The sequence below is a fragment of the Girardinichthys multiradiatus genome, chromosome 5 (assembly GCF_021462225.1).
Source record: "Girardinichthys multiradiatus isolate DD_20200921_A chromosome 5, DD_fGirMul_XY1, whole genome shotgun sequence".
Lineage (NCBI taxonomy): Eukaryota > Metazoa > Chordata > Actinopteri > Cyprinodontiformes > Goodeidae > Girardinichthys > Girardinichthys multiradiatus.
This window is the reverse complement of record NC_061798.1, coordinates 18319-35963: the sequence shown is the minus strand read 5'-3', so window position 1 is coordinate 35963 and position 17645 is coordinate 18319. Positions and strand designations below refer to the sequence as shown.

The 17645-nt window shown below is 40.1% G+C and overlaps 1 long non-coding RNA gene across 2 annotated transcripts; it reads left to right on the top strand.

Annotated features, from left to right (window-relative positions):
• Window positions 1-4784: 4784 nt before the first annotated feature.
• LOC124869099 lies at window positions 4785-11807 on the top strand. Of its 2 annotated transcripts, XR_007038487.1 has the most exons (4): window positions 4785-4904; window positions 5248-5314; window positions 10566-10682; window positions 10877-11807. It is a non-coding gene; the product is annotated as an uncharacterized LOC124869099 (long non-coding RNA). The 2 variants fall into 2 exon arrangements; XR_007038486.1 differs by lacking the exons at window positions 10566-10682; window positions 10877-11807 and adding an exon at window positions 5564-5654.
• Window positions 11808-17645: the final 5838 nt, after the last annotated feature.

Genomic DNA, 17645 nt, shown 5'->3' with positions numbered 1-17645 from the left:
TGTTATATATATCTCTGTTTATACAAATAAAATTTATCTCAGGCTACTTTGTGATATCACCGGTCTGAAGTGTAGTCTTACGATGGTCTTTCCATAGACGAAATTTACAGGAACGTTTTGGTCCAATTTAATTTCTATATGGATATTTTCAATATGTCTTCTGGAAACTGGAAGGTAGTGGGCGGGGTTAAACATCAGAGTAACCATATCACTGAATTTGCCTTGTACTTTGATGGTCCTCAGTAAAGGTGCATAAGTGTCGCCTACTGTTTGCGGGCTGACCACGTCGCTGTAGCAGTATAGGTGATAGAAACCAGCCTTTATATCTGCCGGAAAAGGAGCCAGTGTTGGTTCAGCTACATTAATCCATTCCCCTGGTTTCACACCCAGCATATAAGCTAGAGTGTTGAAGATGCGTATTTCATACTGACCGCTTGCTTGAAATGCAAATCTCCTTTGAACTTTGCTGAATTTCATGCGGATACCCGAGTTCATTTTTTTGAAAAACAGTTCCATCTCTGTCTCGAGTTGAATAACGCTGTTATAGTAGCCACCCCTGATCCTTTGCGTATTGATCTCCACATCACCAACCTTCCTCCATTCCAAGTAGTTAGCAACATTATTCAATAAATTATACCATGTATGGGGATATGAAATCTCTGCTAATGCAATCGACCATTGGCCTTCTAAATCAATATGTTGAGCTAAATTTACACGGAAACTTGAACTGGTATTATTTTTAAACACTTCCTTGCTAGCGTTAGAGGGAAGGGTAACATAAAAACCGCCATCCTCTGCCTTGCTGTCCATGAGGCTGTATGAATCGTAAGGTTTTAGCACACACCTATTTTATACGTTTCGTAGTTCATCAAACCTGATCCAAATGTTGAATTTCTCAGGCCAATTTTTCCAGTGTACAAAAACCTGTTTGACTCCCTTGACGGTGTGTTGATTTAATATTTTCTCCACTTGATACATCACGTCCTTAAATATTTTTACTTTTTGAAGTTCCTCAGCGTAAAAAGAACCCTCGATAGGTTCTCCATCCAAATCTTTGAGTTTGTATACAGGAGGAGATCGGGGCATCCGCTCATACTTCATCCGTAAAACTCTGTTTGTATTTTTTGTCAAACGCTCCACATACTTTGGATATTCTGACAAGATCCCCTGTTTAAACATTGTCACTGAGGCCCTGCAATATCTGCTGGAGGTAACATCGTACATATTCTGAAACACTTGAAAGGCATTTTTTGAGGTTACTTCCATAGGGCTCATCTTAATGCTGGTGTGGTAGCTGTGGTTGTAGCTTCTAGCTAAATTTTGCAGAACATCGACGTACCGCCAGGTGTTGTTAGCAGTGAAATATCTCCACATCCTTGCTTTTAACGTACGGTTAAACCTCTCAACCACGGAAGCTTTTGCTTCACTTGCTGTGGCAAAATCTCCATTAGAAGCTTAAATTTCTTGTTAAAAAGACTTTACCTGCATCAGTCTGAAGTTTTTTTGGGACCTGACTTTCTTTAAAAACTGATTCAAAAGCCTTTAGCACCTCTGCAGCAGTTTTCCTCTTCAAAACACGTACATATGCCCTCTTTGAAAAGATGTCAATGACTCTTAATAAATAATTGTAACCGTCATTTTCCTTGGCCAGAGCTTGCATGTCAGAGATCGCCTTGGAACTTATGCTCACTCTGATGACTACTTGTTAAATAATGAGAAAAAAAACACCTGAGGGTATATTTATACTTCTTTTTTATTTTTACCCGTATTTAATAGAGAAACAGAAAAAACACATTCAGATAATAAAGATTAATTCAAACATTGCAATTTTTGAAAAACAAAATTGTTAAATATGTATACCAATAGAAAGCCGAGAGAGAATACAGAAAAGACAAAACAAGTCATCAAACATCTGATCGTAGCACTCTGAAACAAAGTTAAGCTGCTTGAGACATTCATTACCGCTCATCTTATCGTACATATCAGTGATTGCACTATGGAAACTTGTACCAATTTCAGTTCATATAAAACCGTCTCTGCAATCGTTTTCACTCTGAAGTCATCTGCTCGTGTCAGAAGTTTCTGAATAGCAGGAAGGAGCTTGGGGTTTATGAGTCGTCGCACGATGCGTTGAAAGTTGATGTGGTAATACTCCTCCAATATCTCCAGGCACTGATGATGTCGTTAGCTCTGTTGGTTCGTTATGCACCCTGTCAAAATAAGGTGAGATCTTTCCATGTAATCCATGCAACATTTAGTAACTGCTCACAGTTAACTCCATAAAAGTTACAATAAATATCCTTATGTGTAATCCATGCAATAATTATTAAAACACACAGTTGAAGCAGTAGGGAGTGAAACAAGCATGTTCTCATATTCTGGAGCTGAGAGACTGGAGAGGCCTGTGTGGAGCCACATATTATTGCCACATATTATCTGTCTTATCTTTTGTAGAAGTATAAACAACAAGTATCCAATGATGTATGATGATTTTACATTCTTTCACATGTATTAAATGAAATTAGTAACCTTTTATTAACAAGTTAAAAGATGTATGATTGAAATGTGGGTAAGAACTGAGAATTAGAGTAAAAAACATTAAGGTTTGACATTCTCAATCAGCTATAAATGAAAGAGAGATAACATTAATCATTTGTGAAGCATGAATAAAAAGAATGAAGTGATGGTTTTGGAACTGTGTTTTAAAGTGAATGTTGAAAGCTGAAGAATGGAATGTGTAATACTGTGTAAAGTTTAAATCTGAGCAGATTAGGGAAAGAACTGTAGGATGACTGGGAGTGACGAGAGCCAGCTGCATGCTGACAGCGAACCTTTTGAAGGCTAACAGGAGGAAGGGAGGATGCGACTACAGCCAGCTGCGTGGCTATTATCGGCATCTCCAAGGCTGAGAAACAGAATCAGTAGGTCACAGTGACCATGACTAAAGTATTGAGCAATAATCAAGAAGCTGAGCTGAATAGGTTGCGCAATAACTAAGAAGCCTAATAAAGGGGCTGACTGGTGAAAGCATCAAGCACCATAAAAGCAATGATGAAGGAGGGAACGGGGTTGTTTCCTCGCAGAAGACCAGGGAACAAGATCGGACGGAGAAAAGAAGCTTAGATGGAAAAGGAACAGAGACACAGCCCAACTGATCGACTGCATTAAAAAGAGGATCAACCCATGGGCCCAGAAAGGACTGTGCCTCAAGATTAAGAATCTGATTTAATCTAAAGCCTTTTTATCCAGACAAGAGAAGTGAACTTGATCGGTGAACAGCTGATTGCTCTAAGTTTCAGGCTTCTGGAAGTCCTGAATCAACCTCATTTATGTCTCCGGGTTTCCTTCAACTCTTCAGCCTCTGGAAACTACTGTCTTCGGAGACATGACAACAAAGATCATTTTTAACCATCAAAGCCTGGAGCATCAGTGCCTGCCACTTGAAGGAAGAAAACTGAAGATTAAGTCGTATTCCCTTCAAGAAACCACTCGTTATCAGAAGAATCTTCTCCATCAGGTGCATGGATGAGCCTCCGTCTTTAAAGCCTCTCCATACTCACTAATTTCAGCATCAGGGTAAGACAGGTTGAGTTGATTGATTCATTTCTATTATATAAATTATTACGTGTTGCCGAATTTAAGCTGTTACTGACCCCTGCAAAACATTACTAATTAAAGAAAGCATATAAAATTCTAATTAAATCGTGGACATTCAATTATTTGAGTCACCGTATTTTTGGTTTTTCATTGGTGGTAAAAAGTCTTGTTGCCCGGTTCCAAGATATTTTAGGAGGTTTTTATAGGTTGCCTTAGCCAAGTTTGTTAAAACAGCGCCCTTGGGGCTTGTGCTGAGCTACTAAAATGAACCTAGCCCATATACCAAGAGCCAGTTGTAAAATTAGGGAATGAGCAGCCGTGAACAAAAGTGACTGTTGAAAGTGTGGATGACTGCGATATGCTACTCAGTCGTCCAGACCTCCAGTTGAAGAAGGGCAAGACTTTTGTATGAAGGCTGTCAGAGGCTAGGCGAGTCATTTCCCGACACCAGCTTAAACAGAACTTTCAGTAAACCTGCTTAGTAAAATCTTTCAGGTTTGGGGAAGGTGGTACAAAACAGATGAGTGATTTGTGGACAGAAACAATAATTGTTTTTTCGTATGTTTTACATTCACCAGCTGAGGTGAAACACAGCATACAAAGTGGAGGAAATGGTGGGAATTTGAAATTACTTCTACTTCAGCACAGCTTCCTATACATTACATTGTTGTATTTCCAACGTCGAGTAGGTTTACCTATAGGATTTCAGAAAATAAAGAGTATGTTGTCATAAACAATGTATAATCATGTTTTGCTATAGGTAGCCAATGGGAAAAAAACACCTCTTATCCCAAGTCTCATTCAAAAGCATGTTTCACAATCTGTTCAAAAATACAACTCCTCACAGTTTTTGTGTGTTCTAGGGTTAATGCTGACTACTGTCTGATGAAAACAGGAGTTTGTGCTGCCGTTCTCATTCCTCTACCAAAGGCTGGCACTCCATCTCCATCCTCAGCTTCCAGTATGTCAGACTTCCTTCATTTTATCAATCAGCTTTGTTTTTTCTTGAATTGACCTTTCGCAAAACCCCGTCCCCAAACAGTCCTTGTCCAATCACACATCATTAGCATTTCTAGCTATGTAAGCTAGGTCCGACATTCCCCAAGATGGTGAAGCGATGCGCCTATGGTTTATGTAAATCAGACAGTAGGTATCCCAAGAGTTTGTCTGTGGGAGTCGTGTTTTTTCCCTTCCCAAAGCCGAAAACACAACTGGAGCGGTGCCTACAATGGATAAAATGGTGTGGAAGGCCTCACTCCCAGCTGAATGTCTCGAAAATTAACAAGCATACGTACGTCTGCTCAAAGGTAAGGCAAGTATTGTCCTGCTCTAGAGGTGATAATATCACGGTTATGAATGATATTCGTTAATATTGTGTATTATTTAGGATATTGTTGCCAGAAGATTACCCTCTTACGTTTAGTAAGTCCATTACCTAACTTTGGTAAATGTCTTAAGTAGATGTTCACTGTCGTGTTGGCTCTTAATGCTGGTAACCCTCTAACGTTATGTTTTTTCAGTTTAACTACATAAAAGTAATTAGCTAACTAACATTTAATGTTAGCTTCCTAACAAGCAACTTGAAATCATTTTGTTTCATTTAGCATTTCCTGAATGCGAAGCCCACCCCTGAGTATCCCAACCCTGTAGTTGCTGTACAAGTGCTGAACCAGACTAGGGAGCAGCTCGGAGCCAGTCGAAAGCCACCCAAACATCGGTAGGTCTACATGCTAATATTTTATTTGAAAAAAAGGATTGCACTAGCCAGTTAGGTAGAATGAGCAGTGAATGCTTATAAGTTGCACTTCTAATTACACCACATTGAAGAGCAACTGGTATATAAGCAATTAATAAATACTGTATAGGGATTGAATGCTTGTTTATTGCACTTAAGGCACTGTAAATAACATGTTTACCAAACTCGCAGGTTAAATAAATAATAATCATGGACAAAATGTGTACACAGATTAGGTTTTGCTGAGCTGAATGCTTCCAGCTCCAGCTCCTGCACTGATGATGCTGAAGAGACTCAAAAGCATGTTGATGACTGTGGGGAGTGATATGTATAATATTAATTAGTACCGTTTTAAAATGAGTGTAACCCTGCTTATTCTCATTAAACTCTATTGTGCTAAATGATGAAATAGGCAGAAATAAATTTCTGACAATGCATCTCCTTCCTTTATTATAACATTCACTCTGTTCAGAGGTTGAAACAAACATACATTGTTAAATGCAATGGAACAACATCCAAAAGTTCTCTGATTTCTCTTTCCAGAGCTATAGAATCAGTCTGCTCAGTTCTGTGTAATGCTGCATGGCACTTTCATTAGAACTGTGCAGAAGCTGGTGGGTTGGCATGGCAGAGGAAAGTTGGGAAAGTCATCTGGTTGGCTGACAGGAGCTGCTCCAGGGCCAATTTGGCTAATAAGTGGCAGCTGTAAAAAGTGAGAGAGATAAATGAATATCATACCAGAGCAACCCCCACTCCCTAGATGTCAACTGGAAAGAGAGCCCGAGGAGGAGAAGAACACTGAGAAGGAGAAGAACTTAGAAGAGGAAAACAACAACATGAAATGGAAATTGACATTAAAAGAAACTGAAATAGAAAGCCTTAAGGCACAAATTGACACACTCATAAAAGAAAGTCTGACACCTGAACTCCTTGAAAGCAGTAAAATCCCCAAAATGCTGGAATACAGTACAGGCTTTACATATGAACGCTTCAACCAACTGTGCACAATATTAGGTATCCCAAATGATCCACACACTGCTCAAGTAAAAATACCCCTAACATACAAACGCAATGATTGGGAAGTTGCTGAGATGCCCCTTCATAGCCAGCTGCTGTTTGTTTTAATGAAACTCCGCAACAACGAAGACTTAAAAAGCCTTGCCTTTAGATTTAACATACACATGCAAACAGCAAGTAATATTTTCAATTCCTGGATTCATTACATGTTTGATGTATTAGGTGAATTACCAATTTGGCCTCACAGAAATGTCATTATGCAAAACATGCCAGAAATCTACAAAGCAGACTACCCATCCACATTTGCAATACTGGATTGCACAGAGCTGAAAATAGAAAGGCCAACGTCACTGGTGTTACAAAGCCAGAGCTTTTCAAATTACAAAAGCACTAACACCCTTAAATCACTAGTTGCCTGTGACCCCCGAGGTGCTGTCATTTTTTCATCTGCCCTTTTCACAGGATCCATGTCTGACAAGGAGATAGTCAGACAGTGTGGAATCATCCCACTGCTAGAGACACTCATAGACAATAGTTATTTGCAAAGGGGGGATGGCATAAGGGCTTTTTGATTGAGGACGAAATGCGAGCAGTCGGACTGCAGTTAAACCTGCCACCATTTTCGAGGTCCAGAAGGCAATTCTAGGATTGCGCTGCTCAAGGTGGCAGCAGGTTGGACTAGCTCTGTTACTTTTGATTCTGATTTATTCTTTTTTGGGAACTATTCCTCTTGTGGTAGATACAGTTGATTTTTTTATGATGCATTGCCATGGCAACGGAGTTGTTTCTTACAACCAGGAGCAGCTGATTAATATCTCAAAAGCTTAAATAATACTTCAACTACAACCCCAAATCCCTGATGAGTTGAAAAGGAGACGCCGTGGATGCAGAGCAGGAGCTAAGAGAGGAGAGAGAAGGAGGAAGTTCAAACCATCTCTTCCGTCGATTATGATGGGCAATGTGAGATCGTTGGGAAACAAGTTGGATGAACTCCAAGCCCTACAAAGGACCCAGCCAGAGTACCGGGCATGCAGTATCATGTGTGTAGCCCAGTGTTACACCGAGGTTACTGTAATGACTATGTTGAGGTTAATAGAAATCTTACATAGGTCAAGACAAGACTAAAAAATTATTAAAAGTAAACGTTGATTTACTAATGCATAACATTGGTGATAACTTTTCATATTCTTGTTTTGAAACTGATACACCAGTATTTTCCTTTACTTTAATATTTAAATAATATAAAGGGTAAAGGTAAGCTATTAAGTAATTGTCTTACTTAGTAATTAAGACTGTATAATTGGTAAATCACCTAAGAGCATTATTTTATGTAAATAGTGCGATTGAAAGGTATTGGTGTGACGTAAGATGCCCTGGGTATTTTATTTGGTTTTGCCCTTTTATTGGTCACTGAGACAGTCCGTCAAGGGCGTGACTCAAGATTGGAAGAGGACAGAGAGGAGGGCTCGAGGGCAAGATGCTGCATATCTTCTATAAGTCTGTTGTGGAAAGTGTGATCTCTTCTACCATCATCTCCTGGGGAAGCAGCATCAGAATCAGGGACTTAAAAAAGCTCATCAAGCTGATAAAAAAGGCTGGCTCTGTTCTGGGGACTCCTCTGGAACCTCTGGAGATCATTGTGGAAAGACGGATTCTTCATAAAATGAAGAACATTATGGAGAACTCTGAGCGTCCTCTTCATGAGACTGTCCTACAGCAACAGAGTGTTTTCAGTCAGAGGCTTCTTCAGATCTGCTGTAAGACGGAGCGCGACAGGAGATCCTTCCTGCCCACAACCATCAGCATCTACAACGGCTTTTTGAAGAAACCTACATAATATGAGCTATAACAACATTTAATTTCCCTTTGGGATTATTAAAGTATTTTTGAATTGAATTTGAAATGCCATCAGGAGATGTTCCAGAGACAAAGCGCATTACAAAGCACAGGGTGCACGTAGAGAGGGCTATTGCTAAAATAAAAAAGTTTAAAACCGTGTCAGACAAAATTCCTAATACAAGATTAGGAATCATAAATCACATCTGGTATGTGTTGAGCATGCTTTCGAACTTCCAGCCATACATACTTAAGGGGCAGTAGTAGCATCAATTATTACATCACATTATTTACACTTAAACCTGTCATTTTTGCTTTCTGTTGACATGAGCTATGGATGGTGCTATAGAAATAAAGATTTCTGGATACTATATGATGAAGATTCTTTTTCTCTTTTTTTAAATCACATAAGAACCTTTTAAGAATATGTAAAATCCAATTTTCATGAAACATCAACAAACCTGAGGGGAAAATATTTTGCACACCAGGAGTGCTACTTGATAATGACTGGCTTGCTCAAATGTTCTCTGCTTCATCTCACCTGGTGGCTTAGACCGCACCCCACAGCATACTTCCAGCCTCCAACTTTGACCTCTGGTGCAGAGGCATCTGTAATGTAGCTTATGGGTGCATCTGACATTTCCCTCAGTAGATTATACACTCCTGTCCCTAGCTCTTTTCTATAACAAATACATTCACAAGTGAGTATTGTCTTTGATGTCACAGTGCGCAGGAATACATTCTGAAAAATGTGATTGACAATGTTGCTGAAGGATATGTGAAGAAGAAAAAAAAACATACTTATTGTGGATAAAACTGGACATGATGGGTTTCCGCTTGCGGTTGACTTTGGCCTTGGCTACCACCACACTGCTTACAGGTTGTCCATAAATCTTTTTCCCCCTAGCTTTGTGCCACTGCTGGGGCTGGCTTGTGCAGGAGATGTCATTTCTGGCACGGCACAGGTCCACTGTGTGCATAAGCCCCACAATATGAGAGCCAAAACCTTTTGACCTGTTTTAAGACAACAGTAACATAACCACTTTTTTAATGCTTTTGACAATAATGTACATAGCTACTTAAAGGAACTGCACATGAGCGCTTTGACATATAACCTTAGCTATGTCCATGGACCTACAGTAACAAGCTAGCCACTGATGAAAGTTTAGCTAGCTAGATAACCTACCGGTAACAGTCATATTTGACTAATACATTACTTAACTAACATTAAAAAAAAGAGAACTTACCCTGCAGTGCAGGAGCAGGACTGGTCCAAAAGGGTGTGCTGGCTGCATTTGAGGTAGAGGTCATGGGGTTTCTCCGATTTTGCTTGAGACCGGTATGCTTTAGCCTCGAGAATTGTTGTGTCCCCTTCATTACGTATTGTAATATTTTGAATATAACCCTCCACGGCATATTGTAACCCCCTTTTGCCTTGATCTGGAGGATATCGCGCAAGTATTGCTCCAAAACGAGTCACTAACACGCACTGGTAAAGAAGCTATCCCTGTCATGACATTTACTAACACTCCGTCGGCTACAGAAAGCTTGACGGGCGTAGTAACAGTAACTAAGGGGGCGGGGCTTTTGCGAAAGGTCAATTATGTGCCTTCTTTGTCGCCTCTTTCAGCTTTAAGGTATCTAAAAGTGTTGTAGTGACTGTTAATTCTTTTAAAATTGGTAAAAGGGGTGTCCTGATGTCATCAACCAACCGTATCCTGGTGGCTTTCAATGACCTCCTGGATGAAAACTGTGATGGAAATTCTTGCGTTAAGCATTTCACAGTGTATGACCTTTTTTTATCTTACTCCTCAGAACATCTGTGTTAGAGGAAGGGCAGTTAGGTCTGTTCTTAGATAACCTTGTCACTTTTGAACTTAAGAAGGGTTTGGGTCATAAAACACAGACTCTTTGCAGTTGAGATAACACTGTCATGTTCTGGTATAAATACTGTGTAAATGTTGATCAGGGCTCTGTTCAACTGACTTGCTTGGTGACAGAGTCATTCAAACGCTGATGCCTTTGAATAAAACTTAGAAGACAAAGTCTGGATTTTCTCTTGTTATGAGTCAACTTCTACCCACTTTGATAAGACAATTCCACAACAAAACAATGTTTCTACACACTAAGGTTAGCGCAGGTTTGCTATACAACCTGTCATACTCATTGTCCTTCTATCCTTCTAATTTTTTCATACATGTGTAACTCCAGATACAAAAATCTAATTATAGCTCATTCACTCTGTTTCTATTTGTTCTGGTGGTGCAAAGTTAAAACATAATAATTTGTATTTGTGCTTGTATTTTGCAAAAAACTAAATGCTCCAGACCTCAGTCACAGTTGGTAACATTATTTCATTCCTGATCTTGCCATTGATTAGGTGAAGTCCATCAATCGCTCTTGCATCAGATCACTTACATTACATGATGATGCCACCGTTGTACTTCACAGTTGGGAGGTTGGAGGCTTCGCCCTTCTTTGATCAATCGTAAAGATGGTAAGTAATTATTAATTATTTGTTCCCTTTTTTTGTTTTCTTGATTCTTTCTCTGCTTAGACATTTTTGACAAGTTCTCCACCTCTTTAAAACCACATTACTGTTAAATATTTTATATTAAGTGTCTTTGCATCACACAAGGATGATCAACTTACCCTGTTTATTGTCACTTGCCTTTCCTTCATTCGGCCCAGCTACTATTCCCTCCGGAGTGGCAAAGAGGGTGGAGGGTCTGGGTGGATGACGACAACACCAGGAGAAGCTCCTACATTAAAGATGTCTTCATAGCAGCAAACAAGCTTTAACACAAGTTCCACAGCACTCTTCATCCCCTCAGTATGGCGGGAGGGCAGGGCTGTGAGGGGTCCGGGTTGATTCTGATCTCAAAAGAGCTGCAATCTAAACTTTGTCTGCAGTTAGTTGGAGGCATCAACTCATAACCAAAATGGGCAATTGTACAAATGTTGGGCTTTCTACTGTGGAAGCGTAAAGCTCTGTTTAATTAGATCAAAAAAGTGTTATTATTGTCTTTACCATAATAAAATGAACTCTGTGAAAAATTCACTCTGAGTGGAGACATGCAAGCTGTCTGTCTGGAAAAACAGATTATATTAGAGAAAAGTTCTTGGCGAGAGGAGAGATTAATGAGCTTGTTATTGCAGGAAATCTTGTGATATGCTGGCCCCTGCCAGGTCAATTTGACCTGAGAGTTTGCATCCAGATAAGTGATGAAATTGTTATTGTAAAACTGTCACGTACGCCAATTTGATATTTTCCAGATATTCGGCTAAATGTGTATTCCCGGAAAAAGTAGAGAAAAGCAATGTTGAAGGTGCCAAGAAGGTTTACGTAAATGAGTATGATGATGTCAATTAGTCAGGATGCAATACAATACACACTAATGCTTTGTATTTGTATAAAAACCGCCCCATAAAGATTGAAGGGAGAGAAACTTCTGGAATTTTTGATGATGATTCTGTGCGCTTTTTGAAGAATAAAGTCCCCTCTCGTGAGGATTGTTTCAAGGGAGAAGATTTTTAAGTAGTGTTTTAATTATTTATCTAAGTTGCTTTAAATCAAGATTAAAAACTTGTTTGTTTAGAGTGGCCTTTGACTGTGCCATTTAGGCATGATTAGTTGTGTTTTCAGTCCAATTTTCCTTTCATTTTCTTGTCCATCATTCAATTCTCTTTCTTTTATTTTATTTTACTTTTTTAAATTACCTCTGTTGTTTGATTTTATCATTTGATTTGTTTTTCTGTGTCTGTATAAGTGTTTATTTGCTTTGTGATTGTATTGTAATTGTATGTACAGCGCTTTGAGTGTCTCGTTGCTGAAAAGCGCTATATAAATAAACTAACCTTACCTTTACCTTAAATAAGTGCTCTTGTTATGCTTTCGTCCAGTTATTAAAACAAATGACACCAATATTTCTTTCTTTTCAATATGTAAAATGCATGTTTAATTGTAATGGTTTGTAAACTGATTAAAGAGCGCTTCAAAAATACTAACTGAACATTTTAACAAAAATACACTGTGTTGAAATAAATATTGAATTTTCAGATGTTCCTAGTCTGTAGGAAATTAGTGATTGCCTAAATTCCATCTGACATGGCTTTTTATAGTTTTGAAGTAAACTGCTGCTTGGGGATCTACAAATTATTTCTAACAGCAATCTTTGATACTAAAAGAAATCTAAACAGTAGCAGTAATAATTAATCGCTTGCAGACTCACGACACAAGCTTTGTCCAGATTCAGAGGCTGCATCCTTCTAAGGACCAGTCTACATGGGCCGGGTCCTGTGAAAACCTTCACCAGCTGTGCCTGCCCTTACCTCAGCATAACTTTGTCACCTAGCAACTGTGACAGTGTGAAGGCTCCATTACGGCTTTTATATGGTGTGTAAGTTTGCCAAAACAGTGTCGGACTCCGTGATTTTCTCTGGTCCCCTCCCCGATCGGACCAGTGACGACATGTTTAGCCGCATGCTGTCATTCAACCGCTGGCTGTCTAGGTGGTGTCCAGAAAACAATGTGGGTTACATTGATAACTGGCGAACATTTTGGGGAAAACCTGGTCTGATCCGGAGAGACGGCATCCATCCCACTTTGGATGGAGCTGCTCTTCTTTCTAGGAATCTGGTCGAATTTATTAGTTCTCCAAAACTCTGACAACCCAGCGTTCAGACCAGGAAGCAGAGTCGTAGTTTAACACTCCTCTCTGCAGCTTCTGTACTGCTACCCACCCATTACCCTATTAAGACAGTGTCTCGCCCACGGCCAAAATTGAATAGATTAAAAAATAATCTAAAAGGAGGAAATCAGGAAAATCTAATAAAAATAAACGCAACTCAGACCGAAAAGAAAAATAAAACAATTAAATGTGGCTTACTGAACATAAGATCTCTCTCTTCAAAGACATTGCTAGTTAGTGACCTGATTTGTGACAATCAGATTGATTTACTTTGCCTCACAGAAACCTGGCTGCAGCAAGAGGATTATGTTACTATAAATGAGTCAACTCCTACTAATTATTTAAATTTTCACATTCCTCGAATTACTGGGCGAGGAGGAGGAGTAGCAACCATCTTTCAGTCGGATTTATTGATTAGCCCCAGACCAATCAATAGCTACAACTCTTTTGAATAATTAATCCTTAGTTTTCCTCATCCAAATTGCAAAGCACTAAAACCTCTTCTGTTTGTTGTTTTGTACCATCCACCAGGCCCTTACTCTCAATTTTTAGATCAGTTTTCAGACCTTTTATCTGATTTAGTGTTAAATACAGATAAAGTTATTATAGTGGTGAATTTTAACATTCATGTAGACGCTGAAAGTGATAGCCTAAATATAGCGTTTAATGCTATCTTAGACTCAATTGGCTTTGATCAAAACATTAACAAACCTACCCACCTTTGTCTTCATTCTCTGGACCTTGTGCTGACATATGGTATTGAATGTAAAGACATAACAATATTCTCTCATAACCCTGTCCTGTCTGACCATTTCTTAATAACCTTTGAGTTTAATTTAACCGAGTACTCCACACCTGAAAGAAAATTTCATTATAGTAGATCATTATCAGGCGATGCTGTAACAACCTTTAAAGAATCTGTTCCACTTTTAATTTTCTCATTATCACTGAAAAGCACAGTGGAGGGCAATAATTCTGTTTCTGCCCCTTCACAAATTGATTATTTTGTTCAAAGTGTTTCTTCATCATTGCGTGATGCATTAGACAATGCAGCCCCCTTGAAAAAGAAGGTCATCATTAATAGGAGGCTAGCTCAATGGTTTAATTCAGAGCTGCGTACTTTAAAGCACAATGTTAGAAATTTGGAAAGAAAATGGCGCTCTACACACCTAGAGGATTCCTACTTAATCTGGAAAAATAGCCTACTGTTGTATAAAAAGACACTTCGCCAAGCTAGAACAGCTTATTTCTCATCATTAATAGAAGAGAACAAGAATAATCCTAGGTTTCTCTTTAGTACAGTTGCTAAACTTACACATTGTCATAGCTCTGTTGAGCCATCCATTCCCTTAGCTCTTAGCAGCCATGACTTTATGGGATTCTTCTTAAATAAAATTGATTCTATTAAAAATAAAATCTTTGACATACTCCCGAAGATGATTACTTCATCCTCAGCAAGTGAGACAACATTGGAAATAACTGTGGAACCTGATTTGTGTTTGGACTGTTTTGATCCTGTGAAGCTTCCTGAGTTATCAGAAATATTAGCTTCATCTAAACCTTCAACTTGTATGTAATCCCAACCAAATTATTTAAGGAAGTGTTCCCTCTGATTACCAGCCCCATTTTAGATATGATTAAATCTTTCTTTAGTAAATGGATATGTACCACAGGCTTTTAAGGTAGCTGTAATTAAACCTTTACTTAAGAAACCTTCGCTTGATCGAGATGACTTGAAAAATTACAGACCTATATCCAATCTTCCATTCTTATCTAAAATTCTTGAGAAAATTGTTGCTAATCAAATGTGTGAGCATTTATACAGCAATGACTTGTTTGAAGAGTTTCAGTCACGTTTCAGAGCTCATCATAGCACTGAAACAGCTCTGCTGAAAGTCACTAATGATATTCTTATGGCCTCAGATAATGGACTTGTGTCTGTTCTGGTTCTGCTAGATCTCAGTGCTGCATTTGATACAGTCAATCACAAAATTCTCTTAGAAAGGCTGGAATATGCTGTAGAGATCAGGGGAAGAGCGCTAGGCTGGTTCCAGTTTGTTCATGTAAATAATAAATCATCTTTAAACTCCAGGGTTAATTGTGGAGTACCACAGGGCTCAGTACTTGGGCCAATTCTCTTTACTATATATATGCTTCCAATAGGTCAAATTATTAGGCAGCATGGGATACATTTTCACTGTTACGCTGATGATACTCAGCTTTACTTATCCATAAATCCTGATGAGCCCAACCAGTTAGATAGACTACAAGCATGTTTTGAAGATATAAAAACTTGGATGACGTTAAATTTTTTGCTTCTAAATTCAGACAAGACAGAAGTTGTCGTCTTTGGACCGGAGTCTTTAAAAAAGAAACTGCTTAGTCAATCACTTAACCTGGATGGTATTAAATTGACCTCTGATAATAAAGTAAAAAACCTTGGTGTTATTTTTGACCAGGACTTGTCATTTAAATCCCATATTAAACAGGTTTCTAGGATTTCCTTCTTTCATCTCCGGAACATTGCCAAAATTAGAAATATCCTATCTAGGAGTGACGCTGAAAAACTAGTCCATGCATTTGTTACTTCAAGGCTGGACTATTGTAATTCGTTACTATCAGGATGTCCACAAAATGCAGTTAAAAGCCTTCAGCTGATTCAAAATGCTGCAGCAAGAGTTTTGATGAAAATTAAAAAGAGAGATCATATTTCTCCTATTTTAACTTCCCTTCATTGGCTCCCTGTTAAATTCAGAATAGAATTTAAAATTCTCCTCCTCACATATAAAGCCCTTAATGATCTAGCTCCTCATACATCAGAGATCTGATTGTTCTATATGTTCCTAACAGAGCACTTCGTTCTCGGACTGCAGGTTTACTGGTGGTTCCTAGAGTCTCTAGAAGTAGAATGGGAGGCAGATCCTTTAGTTATCAGGCTCCTCTCCTGTGGAACCAGCTCCCAGCTTTAGTCCGTGAGGCAGACACCCTGTCTACTTTTAAGGCTAGGCTTAAAACTTTCCTTTTTGATAAAGCTTATAGTTAGAGTGGCTTAGTTTATCCTGAGCTATCTTCCTTATTTTTTACCTCCGTCTTCTTCCCTCCCTGTTGGTTGGAGTAAGGGGAAGTCAGGTTTAGCCTAAACCAGCTCAGTTATGGTTGAGGTGCAAACACACCCTCCATTTCTGCTACCTGTATGACCCCTTCTCTTTTCCAATGGTGATAATTAGTCTGACAGAGGGAGGTATCCCAATCCTTGTGGTTTTTAGTATAACAATGACCATCAGTGGGACCCTTTGTGAGGTGCCTTGAGACGATATTGTTGTAAATAAGCGCCGCTTAACTAAATAATCTGAACTGAAACTATCTGTGTAGTTATGCTGCTATAGGCTTAGGCTGCTGGAGGACATAACGACCACTTTCACCCTCTTCTGAGTGTGAGATACTGAGTGTGGAGCGGACCAACCCGGACTCCTTAGTTATCGTCGTTGGCGACTTTAACAAAGGTAATCTGACCCACGAACTCCCCAAATATAGACAGTTTATAAAATGTCCGACCAGAGAGGACAACATTCTGGATCACTGTTACACCACCATCAGAGACGCTTATCACGCCGTCCCACGTGCTGCACTGGGCCAATCCGACCACATCATGGTCCACCTGATTCCTGCATACAGGCAGAAACTAAAGCTCTGCAAACCTGTTGTGAGGACGACAAGGAAGTGGAGCAGTGAGGCTGTGGAGAATCTCCAGGCGTGTTTAGGCTGTACAGACTGGGATGTGTTCAGGACTACTACCAACAGTCTGGACGAGTACACAGAGGCTGTGACTTCCTACATCAGCTTCTGTGAGGACAGCTGTGTACCATCATACACCAGGGTGAGTTACAACAACGACAAACCCTGGTTCACAGCTAAACTCAGAAGGTTAAGACTGGATAAGGAAGAGGCCTTCAGGAGTGGGGACAAAGACATATACAGAGAGGCAAAGTACAAGTTTGGCAAGGCAGTGAAAGAGGCCAAACGACTGTACTCTGAGAAGCTCCAAAACCAGTTCTCAGCCAACGACTCTGCGTCTGTCTGGAAAGGGCTCAAGCAAATCACCAACTACAAGCCGAAAGCCCCCCACTCCATCAACGACCGACGCCTCGCCAACGACCTGAACGAGTTCTACTGCCGCTTTGAAAGACAAAGGGACAGTCCTGCAACCATCCCCCATGACGCCCCCCAACAGCTGCAGCCACAATCCACCACCCCCATCTCTCCAACCTCAAGAGGGGCCTTGGCACCTCCAACCCCCACCCTGAAGTTCCCCCCCACCAGCCCCCTACCCACGCCGAGGACGGCTCTTTCCATCCAGGAGAGGGACGTCAACAAACTCTTCAGGAGACAGAACCCCCGGAAAGCTGCTGGTCCGGATTCTGTCTCACCAGCCAGCCTGAAGCACTGCGCTGATCAGCTGTCTCCAGTCTTCACAGACATTTTTAACACCTCACTGGAGACATGTCATGTGCCAGCCTGCTTCAAGTCCTCCACTATCGTCCCTGTTCCCAAGAAGCCAAGGACCACAGGGCTTAATGACTTCAGACCCGTCGCCCTGACCTCTGTGGTGATGAAGTCCTTTGAGCGCCTTGTGCTCTCACACCTAAAAGACATCACCGACCCCCTCCTGGACCCCCTGCAGTTTGCCTACAGAGCCAACAGGTCTGTAGATGATGCAGTCAACCTAGCCCTTCACTTCATCCTCCGGCACCTGGACTCCACAGGAACCT